This window comes from Macrotis lagotis, chromosome 8 (genome assembly GCF_037893015.1).
Source record: "Macrotis lagotis isolate mMagLag1 chromosome 8, bilby.v1.9.chrom.fasta, whole genome shotgun sequence".
Lineage (NCBI taxonomy): Eukaryota > Metazoa > Chordata > Mammalia > Peramelemorphia > Peramelidae > Macrotis > Macrotis lagotis.
In genome coordinates this window covers 96,809,629-96,818,791 of record NC_133665.1, presented here as the reverse complement: position 1 = coordinate 96,818,791, position 9,163 = coordinate 96,809,629, and the positions used below count along the sequence as shown (strand labels likewise).

Here is a 9,163-nt window from a genome sequence, read left to right as displayed (position 1 = left end):
TTTACCTTTCAGTGTTTCAAGGAAGTCACTAATACAAAAAAAATACAGCATAATTTTCTGCCTACATTGGCAGGGTCTTTCCTTACTGGAAGTTTGCAATCTTCACCAATAAAATCATTGATTTGGAACAGAAATATAATGGATTATTATGATGATATAAAAACAGATCTGGGGGTGGCTAGGTGGCACAGTGGATAAAGCACCAGCCCTGGAGTCAGGAGTACCTGGGTTCAAATCCAGTCTCAGACACTTAATAATTACCTAGCTGTGTGGCCTTGGGCAAGCCACTTAACCCCATTTGCCTTGCAAAAAAAAAAACCCTAAAAAAAAAACCCAGATCTGAAACCTATTGGGAAGTAGATGGTAACATATAAGGGGAGGCACAGTAAAACTGGCAAATTAAAACTGGTTACACTGATTATAATAATTTAAAATGGAGAAGAAAAGGAAGAAGGAAGGAAGGAAAAGTCCCCATGAAAGGGAAAGCAATATTTTTGCTTGTTAATGCATTTAGTTCTGCATTGTCAAAGAAGGGTCTGCAGGTGGGGAAGAATTCATTCATTTGAGGGTTTCTATTGGTGATTTAATTATATATACATATACATATATATACACACACACACATATATATATATATATATATATACACCCAGACATGATTTCATGTATATAGGTAATACCTGGAAATTCATTTTCTATTACTTCAGATGGTCAAGTCTCTTTGTAGTGGTTGTCTCCCATGTTTATAAGTTCTCTCTTTCCCTCTGTGTCATTGAGTCTCTTCCTCTCTCCCTTTAAGCTGCAACTTGAGAACCAATGTTTGTATGAAGCCTTTTAAGAACTCCCTAGCTGCTAGTTCCATCCATACAAAATGATCTCATTTTGTACTATTTTGCATTCATTTCTATTGACTAACAATGCTGTATGTATTTTTATATGGATTTCTTCTCTCTCCCATTAGAATGTAAGTTTGTTGTGAGGAGAGATTATTTTCTTCTTTGTATTTGTATTAACAGCATCTAGTGTGGTGTCTGACACATAGAAGGTACTTCATAAATGCTTGTTGATTGATTGAGAATTTCCTGGGCATTAATTAAGAGATTGATTTGACCAATCTCACCCAGTTCATGAGAGTGACAAAAGCAGAACATTGAATTTCAACTTGATATTTTCCCTGTTTTCAAGGCCAGTTCTATCCCTGATTCTACCTTGCCTCTTGATCTTTAGTGGTTATTAAATTTTAAGAAAAAAGGATGTCTTGGAAAAATAAATGTGAACTAGGCCAAGAATTGACTAGGGGGAGATGAGGTTGAACTGAAGTATTTTCAGTCTTACTGAACTGCTAGTTGGTGCAAAACTCATCTTTTTTTTAATATTCACATCGTCCAAACGAGGATACTTTCAAATCATTATTTTAAATTGAGCTGGATTTTTGCCTGCCTAGGTTAAGCAGCATGTCCAAAGTTAACTTTAAGTGGACATTGAATTGGACACTTGGCACTTTCCTATCCTGTTTTGTCAAATGTGTAATGCAGTTTCTTGCAACTAATTACCCATATATTGGGAAATAGCTAGCACTGAACAAAAACAGTTTACTAGTTCTGCATTCAGAGAGAGTTGCTGCATATATTTTCTTTTATAATTTTGGACTTATTGCTCCTTCTTCTCTATGTCATTGAACATTTATCTATGTGAGGTTCCATTGCCTTTTTTTTTTCTTTGAATTACTTACATGTGACATGAAACCAAGGTGACAAACTGCTTATTAATCTTATTTTCATTGATTTTTCCATTGCACAAGTCTCTACAACGAATCAAATTCACAAATGCTCATTGAACACCTACCTATGCAAAGTATTAGGTTTGGCAGTCCTAGAGAAGAATACAGAGATATATGGGACTTCCAGACTTCAGGGAACTGACTGCTTAGAGTGGGAAATGAAATTAAACATTATCAATACAAACTTCTCATAGCTGAAACTGAGGACCAGAGACATTTAAAAAACCCTATACATATAAAATGACAATGTAAGGTCAGCAAAGTAGTCAGAAGTGAATTTAGAACTATATGGAATTTGTGGATATTGGTATTTTAGTTAATTTTTAACAAGTTGGATCTCATTTCCTTTGTGCTCCCTTATAGTTGGTTGAAGACCAAAATAATGAATTTTCTAAGTGACATTCAATTCTTTATTAAGACATAATCCATTGTCTGGTTTAAATCTTATATGTTAAGTAAATACAAAATCATCATTATTATTACTTAGCAAAATGCATGCCCTTGTAGACAAAATTAAGCTTAGCATTCAAGTTACTGAAACTGGGTAAACTCTTTCACTTCTGTCGGTAATGTAGGATGAATCTGAGGCTTTATTTCTCAATCGAAAGAAATTCTACTTGACTTTAAAAGCCCATAGAATAATAATAATAACGAAACCCCTTATCAATGCACTTTCCCATTTTGGTCTTCAGAAAGGGAGTGACTGGATTATCAATTCTTTGCAAGATGAAGATCTGAGATCATACAAAACTCAGAAAACATAACTTGATGGATCTGTGATGTCACCAATGTGGGTATTTGTTATGGTACAGATTAGATAGAAACCCATTTATGCATTAACATTTAAAAATTTTTATTTAAAATTTTGAGTTCCAAATTCTATTCCTTCCCCACTCCCTGAGACACAAAGCAATCAGATATAGGGTTTACATGGGCAATCATGTAAAACAATTCCCTGTTAATCATTTTTGTGCAAGAAGACTGGAATGAAAGAAAAAAATGCAAGTGAAAAATAAGCATACTTCAGTCTGTATTCAATCAATATCACTTCTTTCACTGGAGGAAGATAGTATGCTTCATCACTAGTCTTTTGAAGTTGTTTTGGATCATTGGATTGCTGAGAATAGCTAAGTCATTTACGATTCTTCATTGCACAATATGACTGTTACTGTTATGCATTCTTATTCTGTGTGACTTGTCTATTTTCCTCTAAATCTCATTGCTGGGGTGGGGGGGGGGGGCGTTGAGGTCCTGACTCTCATCTCTTGAAATTGTGTGAATACTAATGGAATACATGGACATATCTCTTGGCTATCTCTGTTTAGCCATTATGATTGGTCTACTGTCTTTTTTGGTCAAACATTTCTCTGATATCATCTTTTCTTCCATTTTTTCTACTCAATTCTTACATGATAATAAGCTGTCCCTTATTCCCATTCACTGTGCACCTCTTCATTGCCCCTGAAAATGCATGTCCATTGAAAACATTTTTGATTATTATGCTTTTAAGTGTAACATCACTCTCCATCTCCCAGCAAGCAGCTGAGTAACTTCAAATGCACTGTATCCTGGAGGCAGTTACCATTATCAATCAAGTACTCTCAGACTTCGTCCTTGAAGAGTTTTCATTCTTAATAGCCACTTGAAACCTACCAATAGGTCAATGTGTTCTGTATTCAGAAATTTATTTAACCAGAGCCTTTAAGGAGGATACAGAGTTTTATAACAAGCAAGCAGAGATCACAGACATATCTAAAATTGGTTATCTAGATTACATGAGGGAATGATAATGGATACATACAATCCTTTGTCATTAGGGTACTAATTTCATCCTAGCACCTGACATCAGTGGCTGAAAATTATATGTGTGTGTATGTGTGCGCTAGCTTACTTTAAATCTGTTAATGTTTCCTCTTCATTTCTAAGAACTGAGTTTCCTTAAAAAATCCAATTCTTCAGGATCTGTGATTTCATCAGGGTGGGCTCTTGGTCCACCAAGACGGTTTACAACCCCTTTATAATTGAGCAGATGGTCTTTGGTTATTATTATTATGGGTGAAAAATTCATTATTACCCTGTGACTACTCTGATGATGAGCTTCCCAAACTTAATTGGATTAGTTCTCAGATGAGAGACATAATAAAGTTTACAGTTGAAGCTTTTTTATTTTGGTGGGACCTAGCCAAAATGTACTTTTCTGGCATCTGGGATCACTACCATACTGGATAAGGAAGTAAAACAGCATTTTATATAGTCTTACTATTAAGTAACACAAAATGAATGGATCAAGCAGGTTAGTGCCTTAAGAAAGGTGGGAGACGGTTCATATTCCCAACCGAGGTAATCATAACTGATATGGGCCTGAGGCTGCACAATGGAACCATCTGGGGGACAGTTCATCTTGCTTTTTGTTTGTGTTCTCAGCTACTTTATCACAGGGCCCTTTTAAGGGAGCACTAAAGGCGCTGAAAGCCCAAATGCATATGTAGGAGTAATTTCCCCCCTTTATTGTTAAAGTGTCTTTAGTCATTTCAGCTTGTGACAATTCAGCCCACAATGCATAGGAGTTGTCAAAAAAAACTGATGAATGATACTGTCATTGACAGGAAAGAAAACAAGCAATTTGGAAAACCTTTGACTTCAAATCATATTGTATAAACTGAAACTGAATCTCAGCAAATAACCCACTACTACTACGACTTTGACTGGAGGCCTCTGGAAAGAAGCGGTTTATTGCATGGACAGGCCTTTCTACACAAGAGCTTTATAAAAACTGGAACCTTCACCTTTATTGAAATAGAATTTTCAAAAGATTTTACCATGTACTACAGTAAGCAGATAGAATATATTTTATTTAGTCTAGACATGAAATATTTAGTACCTATGAGGAAGTACTATATATTGGAGACTCTCATCTTAGAGCAGGGTTCTTGATGTCTGTGAACCTTTTTTTTTTTTTAAATTTAATAGTTTGTCAACTATATTTCTCTCTTCCCTTCCTTAACTTTCCCCATATTTCCTTCTCCTTCTTCCCCTCTTCTTTTTTCTCGATCTTTTCTCCTATCTCTCTGTCCCTCCAGGAAGGTAGTATAGTGGCTACTCATAGGCCAACCCCCACTGATGATCTGCATGGAAATTTTGCCCTGCTCTCTTTCCATCTTGGGTATTTGCACTCCTTCTGAGGCAGCCCAGTACTCAGCTCGACTCAGCTGCCAGTACTCACAATATTGATGTCAGACTTAGTGTTGATGTATGTTTGACTTTAGACATCAAGTTGCTCAGAATTCCCAAGCTTAAGTGATCCACCAGCAGCAGCCTCCATAGAGTAGGTTCATAGGTAGAGGCCACCATACCTGATTGTTGACAATATTTCAATCTAACTGATTTCCTTTGCAATCCTATGTATTTTATTTCAGGTATTTTAAAACATTATTCTGAGAATGAATGCAGATATTTTTTCCCTATCAGACTGCCAAAGGCATTCATGACCAAAAAATATTTAGAAGCTTTGCTTTAGAGAATACATTTCTGAAGAGTTAGCTGGAAAGTAAATATAAGTCCATTCAACAAACACTGAAGTGTTGGCCAAAGCATATTCCTTATATAGAACATTATGATCCTATTTTGTTTAAGGTACTTTTCTAAATATTGGATTTTAAAAAGATAAAATGAAACAGTCCCTCACTTATGGAACTTGCATTCTATGGGAGAAGATACAATACATACAGAGGGTAAGAAGATATAAATTATAAACAAAATAATATCCAGAGGGGAAAAGCTTTAATTACTGAGGGAAATTAGAAGAGGTTTAGTGTAGGAAGTGATTGATGTCTGAGCTGGGCTGGGAAGAAGCATAGGAATTCTGCAAGATTCAGTAAAGGAGAGAACACACTCTGCACATAGAGGGAGCATCTAAGATAAATACAAGGAAGTAGAAGATAAAATCCATTTTTCTACAGAATTGTGCCATTGCAGATTTGAAATTTGAAATTTATATTTTTTCAAGTAAATTTTTGATATTTTTTCTTTATATCATTAACATTTCTGCCAGGATACTTTCTCTTCCCCCAGAAAGCCAAGCCATATTATTAGTGATAGTTTCAAAGAAAAAAATGAAAAAGAAGAGAAAAAAATTAGCAAAACCAATTGGTAAAATTTTAAAAATATATACAATGTACCATACCCATGGATTTCCTAACTCAGCAAAGGTGTAAGATGGGGAAGAGTTTTCTCATATCTCTTATTTGAAACCAAGTTCATTTCTGTAATTTTGCAACATTTACTTTTTTCTTTTTCTTTCCATTTACATTGTTGTAATCATTGTGTATAGTTTTCTTGCTTCTGTTTACTGCACTCTGTTAATGTAGATATTTCCATTATTTTCTCTATCCATCACAGTCATAATTACTTACAATGAGATAATATTCAGGAATAATCATCTAACACAATTCTTTAGCCATTTTCTAAGAAACAGGCATCCAATTCTTGGTATTAGTAAAAATGGCTGCTATAAGGAAGTTGATATAGATAAATATTTTCTTCTTATTAGTCACAGCTATATTTCAACAGATAGTTATCCCTGCCACATTCTGGGGGATGAGGGAGCTGGTGTCCCCCTGATCCACACACAATTTTTTTGGCTTTCTCTTTAACCAGAGAAGAAATCTGAATATTTTTTAATGGTGTATTTACAGTACCTTATTGTAAAATTTGGGTTGATATTATTTAATACTATATTTTGTGGTATATATATATGTATATAGTATAAAATTTTGTGCATTTCTGAGTTTCTAAACTTTCTTGTATCATCTTTTGGCCTTTGAGTGTCATCTGTGACTTCTGCAAAACTCCTCCAAAATTCCCATTTAATTTCTTATGCCAACTTGTGATAAATCAGAATTGCATTGGGGAAAGTCCTGATGTGGAAGGGATAGTTTGCGAGTTTCCTTGGATAATCATATATATTTTATGTATTTAAACAATAATTGAGAAGGAGGTTCACTGGATTGTCACAGTGACAATCTTTCTTAAGATGAAAAAGCATCAAAGATGAAATAGATTAACATTCAAAGGTTGGTAAGACCACCACAGGTCCAGAAGTTTTTTGGCAACTGACTTTAGTCTCCCGAAAGAGCCCTGAGGAACGATCAGGATCCAATTCAGGAGTGGTTTGACCCCTCCCCCCACCCCACCCAAAATGCTGGATCATACAAGCAAGAGAATGAGTTGTCCATTGGCTACCTTGAACTTGGAAGTGAAAATTCTTTGTAGCAACCACTTTTAATTTGAGTTCATTCTCCTTAGGGATGAAAGTGATATAGAGGAGCGTGCGTTCTGCTTTTTTTTTTTTTTAAATTTCACATCACTCCTTTATTATAGTGAACAACAAAAAGGGTGGTGGGGGGGAAGTTAGTACAGTTAATGTTAAAACTGATGAAGACCCAGGTGGCTGGACATGAGGTGGAAGGCAATGGGACACTGAGACTTATTTCAGCATGATCTAGGGGCATTTCACTTCCACAGAACAGAGCAGGGGTTATAAAAATACACAGTGGCATGTATTTCTTTACCCCTTAGAAATCAAGGAACTCTCGTCTGATGCTGCTTGAGATGTCTGATGCCGACCAAGTGGGGCAGTTTTAATTTCAAAAGACACTAATAACCAGTCTGAAAAGGGCCTTTTGTGAAAGCAAATGCATCGAGTAAACATTAAGACATGATCAACGTCCCCGATTCATTTTTCTTGAATTAAGGAGGGCAAACAAGACTTTAACGATTCGTCAAATGACCCCCTGGGTGATAGGCGGCTTCCTACAACAGCCCGAGAGGGCTGCCCTCCTGGCACAACTGGCTCATAGGAAGAACTGGAACAATTGCTCCCACAACGGTCATTTCTTACTCGGTCCCCATCCCTAACCAGGTCCTTAATGAGCCAAAGGGCCCAGGAGGCATTTTGACTAAAGCGGTTGAAGGGAGAGAAAGGAATTGGTCGGAAATAGGGAGGAAGAGAATGAGAAGAGGACCCTGCCGCTATGTGCGGCGATGGTCCGTGTGGGGGACAGGCAGCGGAGAGCCAGTGGTGGAGAGTGAGAAGGGAAGGACCCGGCCCCTGCGGTCCTGACAGCCGGCCGGCACTGCTCGGGCTGCCCCGGCCTCCCAGGCTTTGCGGACCGTCCCCTCATCTCCGAGGAACTGCATCGGCCCGGTGGTTGCAGGTTCTTGTCTAACTCACGCGCGATGGGAATGCCAGCGGGCAGATTCAGCTCCCTGGGCGCTCCTTCAGACAGACTCTCAGGATGCTTGCCAATCCCTCCGAGACTATTGCCATGGGCTGCATCAGCACCGGCTTCCTTCCCGCATCCGAGGGACGCTTTCCTCTTTCCAGAAGGGGCGAGCCCGAGCCACGGTGTCTGCAAGCTGTCCCAGGAGGGCAGCCGAGCTGGGTAAGACCTGCCCAGCGGCGGTCCTGGCTGGTGCTGCTGTAGACGGGGCGGTCAGGAGCCACTGGCGGTGGAGGGATGCCAAGGACCGCCGCCGGAGCCTCACCCGGGCCTCCCCTGCTTAGCCGCGGCCTCGGCCGGTCAGACCCCCGTGGGGCCGCTCACTGAGGCGCCCAGTCCTCACAGCAGGCCCCCATCTGGTCCATGGCATCTGGTGCTGTCCACAGGGTACGGGTTGCTCTCTTCTGGACAGAGGAGAAGCAGGTATCAAACTCCTCCCCAGCGTCTCGCAGCACCTGGCCTCCTCGTGCCCGGCGGGGCTCAGGTGCACGTCGTGCCAGCCGTTGGAGCGGTTCTCCAGGCTGCAGGCGCGCAGCCCCAGCTTGGAGGCTCCGGGCCGAGGACACCTCGTGTTCTGCTTTTGAGGTGTGTGTGTGTGTGTGTTTTATACTTCTGTTCTTGCTATATCTTCTCAATAAAAATCCCTTCATAAAAAGTAATTGATAATTAAAATTGAGACTATTCACTGTTGACTGATGCTGGGGAGAACTCATCATGATTAGAGCCCCAGTTGTTAACATGGAGAACTCCACTGCCACTCAGAGTACCTGCTAGAACCCTGAGGGACAGAGATGTAGCCAACCGTAACCCGTGGACCTAGCTTAGTTTGGCTAAGTCCTCCTAGAGCTAATAAGGCACGCATGGTTACTTATATTCTTTTTTAAAAAGAATATTAATTTTTTTATCAATTACATGTAAATACAATTTTAACATTCATTTTTTTTAGGTTTTTGCAAGGCAAATGGGGTTAAGTGACTTTCCCAAGGCCACACAGCTAGGTAGTTATTAAGTGTCTGAGACTGGATTTGAACCTAGGTACTCCTGGCTCCAAGGCCAGTGCTTTATCCACTACCCACCTAACTGCCCCATAACATATGTTTTT

At 39.1% G+C, this 9,163-nt stretch overlaps 1 pseudogene; it reads right to left on the bottom strand.

Annotated features, from left to right (window-relative positions):
* Positions 1 to 7,448: 7,448 nt before the first annotated feature.
* On the bottom strand, positions 7,449 to 8,923 carry LOC141496510 (phosphoglycerate mutase 1 pseudogene; annotated as a pseudogene).
* Between the last annotated feature and the right edge of the window lie 240 nt (positions 8,924 to 9,163).